At 35.8% G+C, this 21955-nt stretch overlaps 1 long non-coding RNA gene across 1 annotated transcript; it reads left to right on the top strand.

Moving 5' to 3' along the window:
• Nucleotides 1-1478: 1478 nt before the first annotated feature.
• On the top strand, nucleotides 1479-19989 carry LOC145790124 (uncharacterized). The gene is made up of 4 exons (XR_014328777.1): nucleotides 1479-1497; nucleotides 2713-2772; nucleotides 2867-2915; nucleotides 19788-19989. It is a non-coding gene; the product is annotated as an uncharacterized LOC145790124 (long non-coding RNA).
• The last annotated feature ends 1966 nt before the right edge of the window (nucleotides 19990-21955 follow it).

Here is a 21955-nt window from a genome sequence, read left to right as displayed (position 1 = left end):
TTAAAGTTTTAAGTTCGAAATTTTCTAGGTATAAATAATTTCTTGAGGCTATTTCATGAGGGATTTTGCTCTTGCTTTAATTGAGACTTCCTTAAGTGAATGGTGGAATTGGTCTTCCAAATTAGTCAGTCTAATGGGCTGAAATTAATATATTAAAAAAAAAAATTACATAACCAACACATTTAACAAAATTAAGCGAGTTATAGGATGAATGATAAAATCAGACATCTTGAATTCAAATTTCACCAAGGGCAAAACTTGAGCTTAATTGATGTACTTAGTATATGAATAATGATATGTAAAATCTGTACAGGTTGTGAATTCATTAATTATTATTTTAAATTTAAAAAAAGTTACTAATTTTTTTAATAATATAATAAAAATCCTCTATTATAACTTTGGAATAAAAAAAAATCACAATTCAAGCATCACAATCCTATGATGCATGTCAATCCTTGAAACATGTTTTCGTAATGTAAATTAATTTTTGTTTCTTCCAAGGTTTAATACCCATAAATTGAAGAAAAGGACTCATAAGTGGTCAGAAATTTGATTCAGTGCTCTTTTGGGAAGCTAGTAAAAAGTCAGCTTCCAGCTTTTACTAATTTTGGGTCACATCATCTCTCACATAACTTACCCACAAAAAGCCAAAATAAGCTAAAAAAGCCAAAAAGTGAACTTTGAATAATCCTTTGTAGCTCGAATCTCTCTCCCCTGAATCCCCCGACTGCCCAAAATGACGTCGTTTTGGGCAGCTTTTTTTTTAAAGGTCTGAAACAGATAGAAGAGAGAGAGAGAGAGAGAGAGAAAAGAGGGGAAGAGGAGATGGTCGCCTCTGCCCGATCGTCGTAGCTCGTCGCAGCCCCGCCTCCGCCTCTGCCTCCGTCCGCCGCCGTCTCCGTCTCCGATCGTCGTAGTCTCCGCCTCTGCCTCCGCCTGCCGCCACCTCCGCCTCGCAGCTCGATCGGAGGATCTGTGATGATGTGATGATGATGATGATGATAATGTGTTGGGTGGTTGATGATCTTTCTGCTAGGGCAATGCAGCGGATTAGTCGACCCGCCATAACCGCCCGACCCGACCCGACCCGACCCGACCCGACCCGAAGCCAAATGGATGGATGTATGGTGTGTGGCAGACGGGTGCGGGACCAATAATTCATGTTTCTCGAGTTCGGGTCGGGTGGCGGGTGATCCACCATTTCACCCCGCAAACCCGACCCGCCCGTCCTTTTTTTCCTCCTTCGTTTTTTCTACCAATTTTATACACGGTCAGGCCCCTTTTGCTTAGAAGCCCTAATTTCTTTCTTCACAGACCAACACGCTGAGACAGTGAGACTCTCTCTCTCTTTCTCTCTCTCTCTCTCTCTCTCTCTCTCTCTCCTACCGTCCGACAGTAACCTCCGGCCGACGATCTACACTTCTGAACGACGATTTGCTTGCACTAAACAACGATCAATTTGCTTGCACTGAACGACGATCGATCTACTACACTGAGGTATCTCTCTCCCTCTCTCTCTAGATAGAAGATTTACAGTATCTCTCTCTGTATATATAATATATATTGAGTTGATTGATCATATGAAAATCTTCGTATATCTTTGTATACAGATACCTGTCTCTGTATATAATTTACAGATACCTCTCTCTGTTTTTTTCCCCCCTTTGATTGAGGGTTTGATGTATATATTGAATTTTGATGTATATTATTGATTGAAGGTTGAGGGTTTGATCATATAGAGTTTTTTTTTAAGACTAGTGTTTGATTGAGGGTTTGATGTATGTATTGAGTTTTTTTCTTTTTTCCTGAGTATTTGACTGATATCTTCAAACTAGAAATAGGCCATCTCTTCAAAGGACCTTGTTTGGTGGTAGTGAACTTGTCTAGCTCTGATATCTTTCTATTTTAATTTGTATTTTGTTTTTTCAAGCTAGTAACTTTGAATAACCCATTCTCAATTATGTGAGAGATTATAAAAACAAAAATGAGTGAAAGGTCAGAAAGCAGATAATGGTTAATTGATAATTGACTGTGTTAAATTTCTGAGTATTTGACTCTATTAAAGTTATGACCTAATTCTGTTTGATTGTGTTGAATTTTATAATTGGTTAATTGAAAATGAACATCACTAATAAGTGGTTAATTGGTTAATTGAATTTTATAATTCTGTTTGATTCTGTTTGATTGGGTTTATTTTCTTTCAAGCTTGTTCAAGCCTAATTTCCAGCGGTGAGTGTTTTCATTCTCAGATTCTTATCTTGCAAGCTTGCCTTCATTAAATTAATGTCTACTTCCAGGACAAAAACGTAATCTTATCTATTTGAATCCAGGTTTTGGAGCTTGAATCTGTTGGTAAAATGAGCCAAGTGAATATCTATGTATTCTGTTGATTGTAAAAAGCAAAAAAACATGTGTGTTTTGTTGTTATATTATTTGTGTCATTTTTAGATTATTAATGCTTAAGCAAACAATTTAAAGAGGGATGATTTTCCCCCATTTTGATATCATTGTCAACTATACTTCAATAGAACCAGGTAGCAAGTCGGGGTTATCCAAAAACTGCTTCATCAATGGCTTTCTTTCTTTATGAAGCCCTTGTGTAGGGATCGAAAGAATTAATAATATTACCACAAGATTTCGGTTATTTTAATGATGGTGGTCTTTTAGTTCATTTCAGAATCATATTCTTTTTGTGTCATTTTTGTGTTACAGCATTGGCACCGAACTTACTAGAGATGATCGTAAGAAGTAGTACTCTAGTTTTGGCTTGCTGTAAGCTTCTGCTCAAGCTTATTTCTATTCCAACTTTTGATGTTATAGACATTTTTCAGTTTCGTTTTGATAATGATTTAATTGTGTGAAACAGTTACCCATATGGTCATGAAGAGCTTGCTGTCTGCGAGGATATAGATCAGGTTCCTTTCTTTTACTAGTAAGAGTTCAATTACATATATGATGGCTTTGCTTTTGATTTTGGTCCATGCCATATAGAATTTAGCCTTTTTGAGGTTTGAGTTAAATGCTTTTTCATGTATTTTTCTTGTTGTCAAGGCAGTTGATTTATTGTGCCAAGAAGTAAAAATTCTAAGGGCTTGCAAAGACCTCACCCTTTAACAAGTAAAAGAAAAGAGAAAAACATTCTGATTAAAACAATGTGTGATGCATGAAGACAAATTTTTTTTTTTTTTTTTTTTTTTTTGTATGTTGAAAATTTGTAAAATTTCAAACTGCCAAACCGATTCGCATCCATCTGCCAATCCGCCAAATCCGCATCCGCATCCGCCAGATTGGCGGACGGATGCGGATTGATTTTCTCCAATCCGCCAATTTGGCGGACGGATGGCGGATTGGAGGTTTAGTGGCCGCAACCGATCCGCGCTCACCCCTACTTTCTGCTACTCTATCTTCTTCTTCTATTCTTCTTTCTTCTTCTTCTTTTTTGATTGAAAAAAAAAAATTCAAAACGACGAAACGATGTCGTTTTGAATTCGGGGGATTCGGGGACCCTCTCTTTCGAGCTACGTAGCACAACTGGTCAACTTTTTACCAACTTCCCAAAACAATTCGTTTGGCGTTTGGGCTCCAGTATGATGCACGATGTCGTGATGTGGATATTGCATCATCAAGGTCACACTTATTTTCTCAATCAACAAATGAGAAAGAGTAATGTCAGGATAGAAAAAAAAAAATTTATCAAATACTTTTGTGAGTGTGAAATTCACACTTCTGTGGGATTTAATAAAATATTAGAGTTTTTAGTATTTTTGAATGAGAAATAAATGAGTAGTAGGCATGTATTACTTAGGCTTCATTTGGGGGAGTCTGAATTTTAATCTAAAGTTAAAATAGTTATGAAAAATATAAAAATGTCAACAAACTATATAAAAAAAGAAGGATTCTATCTTCTCAATAATTTTTGCATGTTTTTTATTAAAAAAATCAAAAAGTTATCCCAAAAGTAAGAAAATTATTAAAATAGCCTATTCAAACTAAAACTTTTACTATTAACATGTGTATATACATGTGTTTTGTAATTTTCTAAAATTTTTCTATTAACATGTGTATATATATGTATTTAATAATTTTCAAAAAAAATTACTATTAACCTTAATTAGGGTCGAAATATTTATTTATTTAATTTTTTTAGGGGAAATTATAAAAAAATTCTAGAATTTGATCCATGTAACAAAATAAACTTTGAGTATCTAATTTTGTCAATTTAAATTCTAAATTTTAATCTATTTTCAATTTAAACCATTTTCCTATCTTCATTAAGTAAAATTGATGAAAAAATGGAAATTTTAGTTATTAAATTCAATGAAAAATGATATTTTAGATATTTTATTTATATGTATATTGAGTTTAATAATTCAAATATTTTTTTCTGTCAATTTTAGTTAACAAAAATAGTTGAATAGTTTAGATTGAAAATAAATTAATAAATTAGGATTTAAATTGATAAAACAAAAAATTGAAAACTTATTTTGTTAGAAGGCTCAAACTTTGATATATATATATACATATATATATTGTTTGTAATTATCCTTTTTTTTTATTAAATATTATATATTTTGTGATTAAACTCTGAGATTCAAAATACTATTTTTGTCCACACAAAAATATATTGTATATTTGTGCTTGGTTAAAACAATGGAGTTTGACCAAATAATGATGAAACTATTGATGACTGTCAAAAATTGAGTACTTGATATATGAGAAGTTGGTTGTTGTTGTTATTGTTGTTTTATTTTATTTTATTTTGTAGTCTGAATTTATGAGAAGGTTGTTGGGGGTCTGAATTAATGAGAAGGTAGTTAGTTGTTGGCAGTTGATCTAGAAGAAGAAATAAATAAACCTAGAATAGAAGGGTTCTCCCACCCTGTCATTGGTCCTTTCTGGTGGCTCGAGTCAAGTCTTTTCTTCACTATTGTTTATTAGGGGATGGGCTCAGCTTACAAATCAAGACCCTTTTCAGTCTTGCTCTCTATTTTTTTATTTTTATTTATTTATTTATTTTTTCTGCTGGAATATATATTTTATGAAAAATATATATTTTTGGTAACTTTTGATGTTTGGCACCATAAAAAACAGATGTTAATACAAAATATTTTGAAAAAATTATTAATAAGCCTTATTTTAATTTAAATATTATTATTTAGTATTATCAATTTTCAATGTCGACAATTAAGGCTTTGTTTGGAAATAAACTTTTTTAGTAATTTTTTGAATTTTTGGTTAAAATATGACGTAAAAAAAACTAATATGTTTGGGATGACTTATTATTTTTTTACGAAAAGATATGCAAAAAGTAGAGGGAAAAAAAATCTATGACTTTTTGATTTTATTAGAATTTTTTTAATTTTTTAACTAAAAAAATCACTTACCAAACGAGACCTAAATCTTATTTTTTAGGCCTTGGTTTGAATTGGCATCATGTTAATTAATTGCTAGGAAAATTTTAAAAGCAAATTGAACCATTATTGATTCTGGATTCTGGGATTGAGAACAACCTGTCCCCATGTGGATAGCATAGTCGTACTTGCTATTATATTTTAGTGTACGGAATTGAGATTGATTCTAATGATCAATAAAATATTAAAAATGAAACAGGAAGAGAACCCTAATTATTTCAAAATTTACATAATTGGACTTTCGTTAAATTTTTTACATGTTTTTTTTTTTTTTTTTTGATTAGTAAAAAGAAACTTTATTAATGAAAAAAGCAAGATACATGTGAAAACATACATCAACAAAGACGAGAAGTGCAAATAGCATCATAGCTGACCATATCGATTCCAACTAGGTTGGCACCGATACGGAAGCACAATCCCATACTAGTACTGAATTCAAGATTGGTGAGAAACCAATTAAAAGAACCAAAAAGAGATGAGAGGAAAATAACACAGAACTAGCACTTACAACAATTAGCATCAAAACCAGCAGCAAAGCAAACACTTGGCAACAAACCAGCAATTAGCAACAACTCAATACAACAATCCTTACGGAACAATCCTTTGCATCACCAGAAAACCAACAATTAGTAGCAAACCGTAACAGTCCCTAAATAGCAGTAGTATAGCAACAACAACAATCCTTTGCTTCAGGCCATCAGCAGATCAGTAATTCGGCAATTCAGAAAATTCAGGACCAAGACCAGTACCAAATAACAGAAACTCAACAAATCAGCTACCCATTGAGGTTCCAAAACAACCACCAGTACCAACCCCAACCAGACACTGGATTTCTGCACAGTTCAGCCACAGACTAAAAATCAACTGCACCATAGACTAATAATCAGACTCAGGATTCCCTCACAGAAAGCTGAGGCAACCCATCCCAACTCACAAAGCTACCTTACAGCTCACCCTTGGAACCACCTCCCACACAGAATCTAATGTGTTCTATATTGAAGATAAAATCATTCACTGTGAAAATATGATCCTTAAACACTTCCTTGAACCACACAACCAGTCTAAAGTTAATTAGATCAGTCACACCTACCACACTTGGGACATTATCCCTAAACAAGCATTCATTACGATGATTCCACAAAGACCACATTATAACCATTGGAATAGCCTTCCACATCACTCTCTCTTTTTTGCTAAGCCTCACCCCTGCCCACCAATTAAGAATAGCCTCCACTGTGCCTGGCAGTGCACCTTGTACATCCCAACATCTTAGCATTTCTAACCACTCTCCAAGCAACTGACATGACAGTAATACATGGTTAATTGACTCATCTACTGATTTGCACAGACTACATACTGATGATGTATTAGCAGACACAACACCAATCCAGATGAGAAAGTCTGCTGTTTTTAACCTTCCTTTCCAGGCAAGCCAACCAAAAAATTGAACTCTAGGAGGAATGTACTTGACCCAAATCCTTTTACTTATTGATTTGAGGCTATCAAAACCACTTGCCATAAATTTAGACACAGATTCAACAGTAAAATTTCCAGATTTAGAAGCATCTCATACTAGAGTATCATCTGTGGATGGCCTCATAGCAGGACCTGCCCCTAATTGGCTTACCAATCGGGTGGCCTCCACTCTTTGCCAATCATATAATTCCCTTCTGAACTGAAACAACAACTCACCAATTTCGTCATTCCTTTCCGCCATTGCGTATAGAGACTCTCCCTTATTAACTACCAATCTATATAAGAGTGGGAATTCATCTTTGAGACATAAGTTATCACACCATTTATCAACCCAGAAATTCACTCTATGTCCATTACCCACTTTCACCTTACAATTTTCTAGATAAAACTCCAACAGTCTACTACTCTGTTTAGTTCCTGAAACTATATCATTCCAGAGTTTAGAGCACTTGCTTATTCGGTTAGTTGAAGGCCACCAATTCCCCTCCTCTATCCTATATTTACTACAAATGATTCTTCTCCACAATGCTTTGCTCTCCACCCCGAATCTCCACCACCATTTCAATAAAAGGCAATCATTGAACTCTTTAACTCTCCTTACCCCTAATCCCTCTTGCTCAACAGGTTGGGATACTTCCTTCCAGTTTACAAGATGGACCTTCTTTTTTACTTCAGACCCTCCCCAAAGGAATGAGGTCTAAAGCTTATCTAGCTCTCTACCAATCCCCTGAGGCAATTTATACAAAGACAAATAGTATATAGGTAATGAAGAAAGAACAGATTTTATTAAAGTAAGCCTCCCTGCAAATGAAAGTAATTTCCTTTTCCAACTTGCCAATTTGCTTCTAACTTTATCCAACACAGGTCTCCAAAATGCTTTTCTATTAGGGTTGGCACCGGTAGACCTAAGTAGTGAAATGGCAGACTTTTAACTTTGCGATTTAGCACTTATGCATACTCATTCAATTCTTCAATTGGAACACCCATCCCACTAACTACACTTTTATGGTAGTTTATCCTCAAACCAGATAGCATCTCAAAACACCTCAGAATCCTGTTCACATTACTAACTTCAAAGACATCAGTTTCACACAATATTAATGTATCATCTGCTAACTGAAGATGAGTAAGAACTACCCCACCCGAGCCAATCTGCACCCCTGATATGAACTCCGAATCCAATACTCTAGATATTAAAATGCTTAAACCATTTGCTAATATATTAAACAAGAAAGGGGACAGAGAGTCCCCTTGTCTAAGCCCTTTCTGTGGGCTAAATTCATCAGTAGGTTCTCCATTAACCAGCACAGAAAATCTAGAGGAGGTAATACACTCCTTCATCCATCCCACCCACTTTTCTCCAAACCCAAATTTTTTCATCATTGAAAATAGAAAGTCCCAATTCAATGAGTCATAGGCTGTCTCAAAGTCTAGCTTTATGATCAAATCTCTTTTCCTAGATTTCTTCCAACTATCAACAACCACATTAACCACCAACACTCCATCTAGTATGTTTCTTTCTCCAATAAAAGTTGATTGATTTTCATTAATGATTTGAGGAATCATTGCCTTCAACCTGAATGATAAGACCTTAGCAAGAATTTTATAAAGTGAACCAACCAAACTAATAGGTTTATAATCAGCTAAACCCGCAGGGTTCTCCTTTTTTGGGACCAAAGCAATGAAGGAACTATTAATCTCTTTGACCAACTTACTATTTTTATGAAATTCAACCATGATATTGAGCACATCAGTCTTCATAACCTTACACAACTTATGAATACAAGCCAAATTAAACCCATTAGGGCCAGGAGCCTTATTACCATCACAATCCTTAACAGCCGACCTTATCTCTGCCTCATAAAATTATGCATCCAATAATTCAAAAAATGGGTTGTTCCTCATTGACTTGAATGATCCCTCCAATATAGGTCTAGATTTCCACACCTTAGTGAATAATTTTTGAAAGTAAGATTGAACCTCTTGCTTAACTCTGCCAGGGTCATCAAATACCACATCCCTAATAGTTAAAGAATTAATTTCATTCCTCCCTTGTCTACACTTAACTACCACATGGAAATATCTTGTGTTTTTATCACTATTCAAATTCCAATTCAGTCTTGATTTCTACAACCACACCCATTCCACCATTTTATTTAATCTGTATGCTTCAAGTCTAACCTCTCTTCTTCTTGCCTTTTCTACCTCTACAAGCTCTCTTTCCTCAACTTTTAGATCAGTCATATGCAGCTCATCCTGTGCTTGCTTCAATTTAGTATTACTGTGGACTCGCCTTTTTCTGCGCCCCTTTTCAGAAGGTTTGAAATGAAAGTCCTCATAGTTCGGACTCCTGCAGTTCTGAATCAAGTCTTACAAGTGCAATATGAAACAGATAAACACCAAAGAGTCCAAATCCGGCAAATCGTTTTGAAAAATTGATTTTAAGTCAAAAGTGTCAAAATTAGACTGCTTTGCCAGATATAGAGTCGCCACCTAAATATTTTATTTTTGAGAAAATTTAGGAAACCCTGACTCGTACCGAAGGCCACTTGTCCGTCATCACCAAAGTTGTCTCGGCTCGGGAACTTAGGTACGAGAGGGGAAGGTCCTGAAATGAGTACCCCTGCTCACCCGATCAAAGATCGGCCTCTACTAATCATGATATGATCTTTTATAAACATTATGCGTTCTTATTTCGGTTATTAAGCTAGCTTTATTATGTGATACGCACAAGCAAGTATAGACTAGTTTGCTCAATTTGGAACAATTCAGCTTATGTTTGTTTGTGAAAATGGTTTGAATTTGCCACCTCAAGTGAGCTTAAAGATGCAGATTTGCCACCAAACACAGTGGGCTTAAAACATGATTTGCCACTCAACAAAGTGGGCTTAAAACATACATTCGTTGAATTGTTTCAATTCAAACAACAAGCCTTCATCCACAGGCATTCATGTAGTTTAGCATTTAAGCACATAGCCTCATGGTAAGCATACTAATCATGGCAACATGGTAATCACACTCATACAAGTATGCTAAAGCATAAAATCTCACAGAGTACTCTGAGCTAAAACAGAAACTAGTTAGAAAGATGCATGATCCTAACTATGTTAAGTGTCTAATGCAACGTATGCGATAATGCAATTAATAGACTCAGCTAGTAATATGGCATATGGATCAATTTGAATAACATGCGATTAAACGTGTATTCAAAGAAAATATTGAAATTGTAATACAGTTTGAATGATGCGCCGAGCCTTAGTACATGCAATATGAATGAATGGATGCAAGCATGCGATATGCTAAGTAAAACATGACCCTAATCTAACCATCAAAAGAGATTAAATAAAAAGGAGAAAGACGTGGGATTGAAAGACATACACACATGCACGCACACTTATTACAACATTACGTCCTCGCGAAGGAGGGTCTGAATGAATAAGAGCTAAGCTAATCTAAGCTAAGTTAATCTAATTAAGCTAATTAGAATAAACTAATTTAGACTAATTATTACAAATCAAATGAACAACTAGCAAACTAATTACTAATAATTACAACACTTTAACTAATTAGCAACTAATTAATTAAATTACAACACAAATGCGAATAAATTAAGCAATTAACATATTAAACTATGCTGCCACTGCTCCGCCTCGGGAAGTGGAGCATGTACATACTCGGTTTTCGCTCGGGAAGACCTCTGTTTGCAGGGTTGAGCACACTTCAGAACTTTTCTACTCCACCTTACCAAATCTTTGCTGAGGTTTACACCAGTGGCCTGTCGGCCATGGATGGCTGCTGTCTGCCCTTTGTCGGCAAAAAATGTGCACTACCGTTCAGAAATGAGACACTACAGGCCATGGATGAGGCACTGCTGACCACTGATGCTCTGGGTTACCATGCTGCAACAGAGCACAAACAGAGCAGAAAAGAGATTTTTCCAAGGGTTGTCTGCACACCCTGTCTCTCTTTTTCATGGGGAAATCAAAGGAGGGACAAGATTTGGTTCACAAAACCACCAATCAAGCAATTTCATTGCATGATGGCTTGTGAAACTAATTGTGCAAGTTCAACAAATGCAAAAACAAGACTCAAAATGTCCATCACCCTATCATGCATGATCAAGGGCAATGGAGACCTAGGAAAATGGCATATTTCATCATTATTGAGTATGAAATGTCCCATTTGCCTTGTGTTCAAATTAACGTCCGATTTGAACACATGCAATGCGACACAATGACATGCTTATCTTGTCACTTTTACTTGTCAATTTTGTTTACACATTTTAATTACCAAACCATCCATTAATCAATTTGTCCATTGGTGAGTATCCTCTAAGGTGAAGGAAGTGTCAACTAAGGGATAGTATAAGGAAAGAGAGCGATCATACATTTGATAATGAACCCTCAAAGAGGATTAAACCATTGAGCATGACCTCAATGTCAAGCTTAAAGGATCGTACGTTTGAAACAACCCTCAAAAGCAAATGAAAGAGTGAAGCAAAGAGGGAGGTTGCAGAGATTTAAGTGCTGAAATTGAGTGATAAAAGCACTAAAAACATGCAACCAACTCAAACCAATGAGAGTTAAAGCCTTAAAACACTAAGCTAAGGAACTAACACTACAACCATGCCATGCAAGGCTCAAATGAAACAAACAACCAAAAACAGAGGCAAAACAACCCTAAATATGGTCTAAAACATGCTGGACTCAAGACACAAAAAGCCAAAACATTAAGCTAATGCGCGGGGTTGTGCTATAATTATTCAAAACAAGACTCTAACAAATTAACTAGCCCAAAACAGAGCTAAAACAGGTTAAAATAGAGCATAAAACATGCTGGACTTGAGTCACAAAAAGCTAAAACATTAAGCTAATACATGAGGCTAACTAGGCATGCAAATAAGACACAAGGAGGAGAGGCTAACCCCTTTAATTTCGGACATCAAAATGAGTTTTTTTAGCATTGAAAAATCTCTGAAATTCAGTGGTTAAGAGGCCCAAAAAATTTGGTTTAAAAGTGATGAACAAAGGCACAAAAACCTTTACAAGCAAAGAAGGAAGAAGGGTGAGCCACCCCTTAACTGAAAATGACCTCAAACCACTACTTTTAGGCCACAAAAACAGAGTTTTTTGCAGTCCAAAGACAGGCCAAAAACAGTCAAAAAATAGTGGAAAGAGATAAGAAAACAATTGTGCAAAACAAGCTTAAAAGGAGAGTGCTATAACTCTTGAAGCCAAGGCACAATTGAGGCAATAAATCAAGCCAATACCACCTTCTAGAGCTCAAAGAGGGCCCCAAGTAACCTCAGCCCAAAGATAAACAACTTTGGTTAAGGGTTGATAGGCAAACTTGAAGTGTATCTATACTTGTATGCACAAAAATTCAAGAGAGAGAGAAATCTAGAGAGAGAGAATTGTAGAGAGAGAGGCTCCCAAAATTTTTTCAACCTTGAAAACAATAGATAAGGTCCTCTATATATTGAAAAAAGTGGCTTCAGGTCGAAAATATCCATATAGGACAGCTGGAGCAGTGTGAAAACAGTTGGAGGAAAATATCTGCGCAAAAACTGATTTTTGACACCAAAGGCCGGCTGACCATCACTGATGGCTGGAAAACTTCATCAATGGCTGGAAAAATTCATCAATGGCCGAAAAACCTCATTCAGTGGCTGGCCAGAAAATTTACTTTTTGGGCTTGACTTCAAATGGACATATCTCCTTCATCCGGACTCCTTTGCCCATCATTCTTAAGTCTAAATTGAAACCCTAGAAGTATTATTTCCAATGGTGTTAACCTCACATCAAAATTCTAAGTGTGCAAAAAGATATGCCTATTTTAGTAAGGATTGCTCAGTTTTGGTCCTAACCGGATGGATGTCTAACTTCAACCATCACGTCTCCCTCATCCAAACTCGGGTTTAGGAGATTATTAAATGTAAAATGAAGCCCCAGAAATCCAATTTCCAATGGTGGTGGTCTCACAACTAAAGTCCAAGTATACAAAAGGATATGCTTGATTTAGCAAGGGCTACTCAACTCTTTCTTAACGGTTCATGCCCAACTTCTTCCCCAACTAAGTTTCTTCCCCCCCCACTCTTATTTTCTTCAACTCCAAACCTCTAAATAAGATGATTTGAAATATTTTTCAAAGAGTTCACTTCTCTTTCATTTATTTCCGCTTTATCCTTGCTCGGTTTACAGAAAAGTGAAATATTTAACGAAATGCGAGCCTCGGAACATCGCAGAAGCATTTTCAAAAAAACTTTGAAAGTGAGGGTTTTAAGGTCTAAAATATTTTTGGTCAATTTTTTTTTTTTTTTTTGTCCAAAATGGGGTGTTAGGTTGGGATTTAGAGCTCCACTTGCAGAAGAAATCGAACCTTTACACAACGTAGCCTTTATCCTCGAGCAATCAACCTGAGGCCCCTAAGTCTTAAGAGCGGTCAAAAATGGGGTGTCTACGATTAACATTACCAAATACATCTTTATTCCACTGTTAAAGCACTATTTTCAACTCTTTCATCTTCTTAAATAATCTGTAACCAGCCCATCCTTTTACATTATGTTCCAACCACCGCTTTTCCATAAAAAGTAGGAAATTTGGGCGTAATGTTCATGCATTTAAAAACCTAAAGGGCCTAGGGCCCCAATCTCTCTCATCCTTCATTAAAAGCAGAGAACTATGATCAGACAGTGCTCGAGGTAACCCCTACAACCTCAGATTAAATGATTCCAACCATTTTGGATCCACAAGAATCCAGTCGATTATGCTCTATTTTCCCCCATCCCTTGCATTACACCACGTGTACCTTCTGCCTAAAAAGGGCAAGTCATTCACCTCAGATTTATCAATAAATTCATTCAACTCTGTCATACCATTCTCCCTCTTAGAACATCATTTTCTCTCACCAATGCTTCTAATTTCATTGAAATCACCCCCCAAGCACCATGAATTAGAAAATTCCTCATTTAGCTTCAGTAGACGCTTCCATAATTTCCCTCTTGGTCCCACTTCATTTGGTGCATACAGATTAACTATAACACAACCAAAAGAGAAAAATAGAGTACCAAATAAAAGGATAAATCTTTTACTACAACAGCAACTAGAGACCTGAAACATTCCTGGATCCCATATGTATAAAAGGCCATAGGTAGTTTCATCAGCATCCACACACACGAAGTTCATCCTCTTCCTAGCCCCTAATTCCTTTACCTCATTTTCTGACATTGATGCTTTCTTGGTCTCCTGGAATAAGGCAATGTCAACTTATCTAGCTTTCAACATGCTTTTGTTTTACTCATTTTTTCCTTCTTACCCAAACCCCTTACATTCCATGATAGTAACGTCATCATAGACCATTGAGACTGACCTCTGCCCCCCAAAAGTTGCAGATTAAACTACAGCACCAATACCCTTCCCATTCTTTCTCTATCCTTTGCCTCTAGATCAAAATTTTAGCCAACACTTCCTCTTCATTGCCTTTGTAATTTACCCCCAATAATTTTCCCACTTGTAGAGTTTCTTGAGCCTCTTTAAGCATACTTTTGCCTCTAGCCACTCCAGAAGCAGTTGATGTTGAAGAAGACACTGCCGCAGCTGCTACTCTCCATATTGCCCCTTTTGGACCCAGTTTACTTGATGAAGCTCCTTTGTGGCCATATCTTTTTGCAAGGCCGAGATAACCCTTATGCATCTCTTTAATCTTCTTTCCACTTGATTTTCTAACAACTCTCTTTTTTCCTTTTTTCTTCTGTGACTCTTTACTTAAACATACTTCATCGATATGGGTGTGTGACATGTCTGAATTGATCATCCTTGGCCCTAAAACACTCAAAAGCCCACATTGAAAATTAGGCTTCAAGCCCTGGGCTTGCACTTTCACCCCTTTCTGCTTAATGTCTAACCCATCTTTTAGGCCCACCTCATTACTTAGGCCCAATTCCACCTCTAACTCCACTCCAGGTTTAAGTAAACTAAAGTCACTTAAACTTCTAACAAAGCCCTGCGTGCCAACTTGATCAACACTTTTCTGACATACCAACTCCCAACTGTTACTTATGTTCCCAATTGCCTTCATTATTCCTACTGCCCTTCCCTCGAGCTCATTGCTAGCTGACTCTACCACTATCGTTTCAGTTCTCCTAGGTAACTCCTTATCCGCCTCAACACTCTTCCTCTCTCCACCTGTCACACCTCTTTTTGACACATCTTCAACTTGGACCCTCTCCCTTACTGACTCTACAACCCAGTCATCATCTTCTACTTCCTCTTCTTTGGCAATGATCCCAATTTCCACATTCTTACTATTGTTTGTACTGCAAATTTCTTCCCTAACAGTCTTCTTACTACAATTGCATCTCCCTACCATACTATCTGTTGACTCATATTGTTGTTCCCAAACTCTCACAGGATGAGAAGATCCTTTGCAAACCAAATTAATAACTTTATTGATTGGCTCTATACACCCGGTAATAATTTGAATCTTTGCACAATCAAATGATGCTGGGTTGCATAAGGCACCATCAATAAAGATAACTTTCCCCCAGATATTCCCAATTCTATTTAAAGTGGTTCTATTTCATAGATTCCATGGTAGTCCATAGCAATATAACCACACCTTTCTTTCTGTGACTCTAACAACATCTGGTTCCCACTCCAATACGTCCTCACACCAATTCTCCACCCACTCCTTAATGGTCCCCATATTTGCTATCCTTTCCTCATTGGATTTAAAGGTTATCAACACATTTCTGCCTCCACCATCCCTAACCAATACATCCTTAATGCCCCTTTCTTGAATTTTTGCTTTAAGTTTAATGTTGGCATACTCTGGTTTAAGATGTACCACAACACTGTCATATAGCCATCCATTTCCTATTTTCTTTGCCTGGATTTTAACGACTCCTTCCCTGATGCTAGTGTTCTTAGTGACCTCTACATAAGATCTAAGTCCTGATATTGGCTTCCACACACTGCTTCCACCTCTACCATTATTGAGGGTACCTTTTGGGTTATGCTGATTGTGCCCTATCTCTCCCATACACTCCTTCCCATAGTCTGCATACTTCACTACAAGTTTCTTATTCTCCACCCAAATCCCATTTGCCTTCTACACTGCTACTTCTACTGCCACTTCGCAATCATATCTAACAAAAGCAAATCTAGTGTTCCTTACTATCCTCCGATTTTGTGGGATGTATACGTCCTTCACCACTCCAAACTTCCTGAAAATGTCGAACACCATCTTTGAATTCATAGAACTGGGTAGATCATCCACAAATATTGTGAATAGTTTTGTATTAGCTTCCTTTCTCTAACATCCTAGTCTTCCTCTCTGATGCAACACAAGGATCCATCATTTTTGTCTTCCTTTCTCCATGAGTTTTCTTTCATGTGCTGTTTGTTAGAATTAGGAGTTTTTAGTTTAATTTTTTACATATATGTTTTAGAATAGTGACAAATGTCTTAAAATTATTATTTTTAATTACAAATTTTAACTAAATAAAATTGAATTTAAAATGTATGGACTAAATTGTTTGAATTAAAATAATAAGGACCAAAATAAAATTTAATTCAAACTATAAATTTCTTAATTTCTTTCTTGAAAGCAACTGCCAAGCCTTTTTTTTTTTCATGAATTTTGTGTTAGTGAATATTTTTTGATTATTTGTTTAAGTTTTGTACTTTTTAAGTGTTTCTAAGTTAAAAATCATTAAAACAAAATTTAAAAGTTGGGATTTTTTTTTTTTTTTTTTTTATACAACTTCAATATATAAATATTTTCGAAAGAGGCAAAACTTGTGAGTATTACAAGTCAATACATATTGAGACCATGAGGTGTATTTTTGGAGTTTGGAAATGCAACAAATGTGGATTAGAAGATCCACAAGGGATATATATCTATCTATTTCGTGAGCTTGTTTTGGTCTACATTATCCTCTGGATTGAACACCCAAAATAGTAAGTTTCTATTTTTGGGTCTTTGTGATTTTATATGCATCTATTATTACGCGGCTCCGCTATGTAGCTCGAATCTTCATTGGCTCGAGAGGCCCGAATTTCTTTTTTCACTCAATTTTCTGCTGCTGTGCTCAAATTACACCCACACATTTCATTCTCTCTCTTTCTCTCTCATCGCTGTCTTTTTTTTTTTTTTCATCTTCTTTAACTTCTTCCTTTGTTCTCTCCATCACTCAACATATTGAACTGTTTAGCAAGATCATATTTCCTTCCTTCAAATTTCCAACACACCTAATCATTCAAAAAAAAAAAAAAAAGGTTTATAAAAACAACCGATTCAATAACTTCCATGATAACAAATATATAGGTTTTAGAAACAAATACTCCATAAAAACTGAAACCCACCATGTGTGTGGTGGACTGATTCATCGCTCCAACATAGCTTGCACCTGATTGGGATATCAGCTTGATGAGCTTGAAACGCCCCGAGCCGTGGTACCCGCTAATGGTGGCAACAATCGATTCCATGCATCGAATGAGAAAATTTACGAACTCTGTAAGATGAATATTATAGTAAATTTTTTTGTTGTTGTTGTATATATCTGAATATAACAACAGACTCACAAATTGTACATACATATACATACCTACAGACAAATAAAATCAAATATATGTAAAATAAGTTGAAGATTCTCTAAAATTAAGCATTAAAAATCCCAAACCAAACCTTACCCACAAATCCCATTTCCCATTTCATTCCAAAAATCTCATCATTGCACAAAATCAGCAAGCACAGAGAGAGAGAGAGAGAGAGAGAGAGAGAGAGAGAGAGAATAGCAAGCCATTGCAGTTCATATCCGAAGAGACCCATTGAAGTCCAGATCTGCGGGTATATATAGATTTGTCATAAATCTGTTCCCCCTTTCTCCTTTTCTCCTTCTCTCATTTTCTTCTTCTTCTTTTGTCATCTATTTCAGAGAAAACATAGAGGGGGAAGAGGAAAAAAAAGGAAAAAAGAGAGAGAAAAAAAAGTATCCAAAACGACGTCGTTTTGGGCAGTCGAGCCATTCGGGTCAATGGCATTTCGAGCTACGAAACATTTCTCATTATTATGTGGGCAATTATAGACACGTTGGCCATCGCCCAAAGAAGAAAGACAAAGTCCAGATGTTACCCAAATGATCACACTCCCTACTAGAAAAAAAAAATTGATATCAGATTGTTATTATGGACTTGATATTATTATCTAATCATATATGTATTTTATTATATAAAATAATTTGAGTTGAATAAAATAATTATATTTACATAGTAGAATTCATCCTCTAATATAGTTTTTAATTATTCAATTATAGTTAAATACTAAAACCAAATAAAATATTTATAAGATTTTGATGGTCCATATGCCTTTTTTTTTTTTGCTACAGGAAATGTAACAACCTTAACCCGTGATTAACAGTTAAATTGTGATTAAGAATGCGTAATAAGTAATTAGGAGGAAATTGTGTTAATTGCATGTGTTACACGTTATTTGCATCTATATATGTCCGTCGTAGAAATATCTATTTGTGTTTTTGTCTTGTTTTGCAAATTGAAGGCCTTATCAGCATTTGATTACGAAATTGACTTGATTTTCGTGTTATTTGGAATTTTTAGAATTTTATGGTAGGTTTAATTTAAATTTGATTTGGAACGAATTAATTAGGATAATTAATGCCAATTTGATTAGTTTAGACCAAGCTTGATTAGCCAACACTAAACCAAGCCTATACAAGGCTTCTTTGACTCTAGACTCTCAAATTACATCTACACTCATCTTCCTAGACATCAAAAACGTGGAGAGAGAGAGAGAGAGAGAGAGAGAGAGAGAGAGAGAGAAGAACACATTGAACTTAAAAGAGGATAGAAAGTATTTGGAAGGAACTTTGGACATTTGGCCTCCTAGCCCAAAGAATTTAGCATTCTAGAACTCAATTGAGCACCTAAGGTAAGAATTCAAGACTTTCGTTGTGTACTTGAGCCAACTAATGCATAGATTCAAGAGGTTTAAGTGTTCGAGTACAAGATTTGAGCTAAAAGATGAAGAATTTAAGGCATACCATACATCCATTCATAATTCTTGGATTTTGAGGTTTGATTTCAACAATTCTTACATACAAGGACTTATTTTTGTTCTAATATGGGAGCTCATTGTGGTTTTGTACTTTAACACTGCATTTTGTGCATGTTTTAGAGGGTTTGAGTTCATAACAACACATGCATGATATGCATACATATAATTCAAGTTTAATTTTGAACAAGTGGCATGCTTTTGGGCCTTGATTTCATAAAATGATATTTAATTCTCAATGTTTTCCAAGTTTAGACTTGTTTTCTCAAGTTTTGGGCCCAAAATGATGTGTTTTGTTTGGTTGAATTTGAGCTTTGAAGTTGGTAGAACAATTTGGAAATTCCAAAATTCTACCTCTTCGTTCAAATGATTGAAGTTGCGCTCGAGCGACCACCCTTTGTTTTGTGCTTCCGCTCGAGCGAAGAAGTTTAAGCTCGAGAGTAAAATTTATGCTCCCAGAAGTTTTACAAAATTTTGTAGACTACTCAAGACACCAAAGTTGCGCTCGAGCGAGGACCTTATTTACTCAGTCTTCCGCTAGAGCGACTGTTGAGCGTCCATCGAGCGAAAAATTCTTGCAACTAGTACTTTTGCAAACCTAGGGGCTCGTTGGAGCGTAGGAAGTGACGCTTGAGCGATGCCTTGTTTTTGAAAAATTAGCTAAGTGTTTCAAAGTGCATTTTGGCATCCTAATTGCATCATAGGCATTCCTAGGACATAATTAAGGCACAATAGTAAGGATATAACTGAGAACCACACTAAGAACGAAATGAAATAAGTTACTATCCGTGTGTGTGTTTCAATAAGTGTATCTCTTATATGTTTGTGTAGGTCACGCGTCGTGAGCGATTTGATCCACCTGTTCTACTATCGAAGCTATTTGTGAGTAATAACTCTGTAAAGTTATGTTTGACTGTAATTATTTTCTAATTATATGAAACGTTCAATTTTCTAAAATGCTATATTTTGTATAAATGAATGATGATTCAATTCTTTGAGATGTATTTGAGGTATCTTTAGTAGAGGCCCTCGCCTTGGGGACACAATATTGTGGCTTATGGTTATGAGGCCCTCGCCCTAGGGAAACAATACCGTGGCATAGGCCCTCACTCGGGGGAGACAATACCGTGGCACGAGGCCCTCGCCCGGGATAAACAATACCGTGGCCTATGTATTTTATAAGATACCCTGTATCGGAGGTTTCATTATGGAACTTGATATGCATGACCAAAGTGATATGTTAATGCTAATGGATATACCACACATGATTTGAACATGAATATGACTCTGTTTCTGACACGAATACGAACAGTGTTTCTAATTTGATATGAGAATTAAAATCTAAATCTGTTATGGACATTATTCATTAAAATCTTTACTTTGTTATTATTTACTGGGCTCCCGCTCACTCTATTATTTATGTATGTAGGTGACTAGGCGCGTGACCAGGTTCAGTGATGATTGCCTAGAGGTCTGTTTTGTCGACTAACCTTTGTGCCTTTCGAGGAGGTTCCGGAAAGAGTTTAGTGGTCAAGTTTTGTGAAGTTATAAGATTAAGACTTTTGTTGTTTTGTGAACAGTTCTTTTGTTTTATTTTGTGTATAATGACAATGTAAGATGGATATATATATATATATATATGACGTTACATGTAAGTTTATGTATATAAAGTTTTAACTTCATGTCCCTTGTTTATCTGCATAGCTCAATGGATTATGTATGTTTAATATATTTGCTTCCGCAACCCCTTATCATATATTAATTTGTTCATACGCCTTTGGTAATCCCAAGATTACTGGCAGGTTACGACGCTAAACCTATAGGGACAGGTTTGGGTCGTGACAAGAAAATCCTCTCACTCTCCAGCAGGTCTAGGGCAGCGCCCCTTGTAGAGATCACCAAGGTGTCCTGTTGTCTATTTCGAGTTAGAAGACTATAACTTGGGAACTCACTATAACAAAAAACATTTTTGGTGACGTTTTTTGGCAACTAAACATAAATTAGCTGCCAATGTTACATAATCGGCGACTAATATACTTGTTGGTCGCCAAAAACTAAATTATTGGCGACGAATTTAGATTTTGGTCACCGTTGAGTTTGGCATTATCCTAAATTTTTTGGAAGAAGTGCTAAAAAAGTTTTCGCGACCAAATTAATATACGGTGACGAAAATTTTGGTCGCCAATTGTACATTTTTGGCGACACAAATAAAATAGTCACGAAAATGTGAACCGTATTTATGGCGACCTAATTATTTTAGTTGCCAATAAATTATCTTTTAAAACTACGTCGTTTTGAATTTTTTTTTTTAATTTTTAATTGGTTGACCTAACCTTTTGGGTGAATAAACAAACAATTGACCTAAAAGTTCATCTCATTCAATACTCCACGATCTCAAACGACACAACACTGCCGACCTCAAACAGTATGTGTTCTCTTTTTCTTCTTCTTCTTCTTCTTCCCTCTCTCTCTCTCGCACCGCCCACTAAGCATCGCCTCCTTTTCTTCTTCTTCTTCTTTGTCTTTAGTTTCATTTCTTTCGGTTTTGAATCTTCATTCTCTGGTTTTGCATTTTCAGAACCAGAGTTTGTTTTGAAAATTGATTACTAGGTTATAATTTCATCTCTATTTGTGACAATTTCAAAAAGTAAACCCATGTAATGAATCCGAAATAAATACAATAAACCATCCACGATGATAAATAAATAAATATATAAATCAGAGTATAACATCCTTCCATTACATAAGATTCAGTTGTACAAAAGGGTGACACATGCGAATATACATTCATAAGTCCTAACCCTGAATCTATAGCATGTGTCAACAAGAAAGGTATGAAATAGAAGTCGAACAGATAATTGAAATGCCCTGAAGGCTATAACTTTCCAAGATTGTACTCGGTTACATCAAAATGGATTTAAATCCAATACAGACAAAACCCTAGACTTGTACAAAATAATATTAACAAGTAAACAAAAAGAAGCTCTATCCTCCAATCC

This window comes from Camellia sinensis, chromosome 1 (genome assembly GCF_055761805.1).
Source record: "Camellia sinensis isolate YWXY chromosome 1, ASM5576180v1, whole genome shotgun sequence".
Lineage (NCBI taxonomy): Eukaryota > Viridiplantae > Streptophyta > Magnoliopsida > Ericales > Theaceae > Camellia > Camellia sinensis.
The sequence above is the reverse complement of the archived record's forward strand: the minus strand, read 5'-3'. Positions and strand labels throughout refer to the sequence as shown.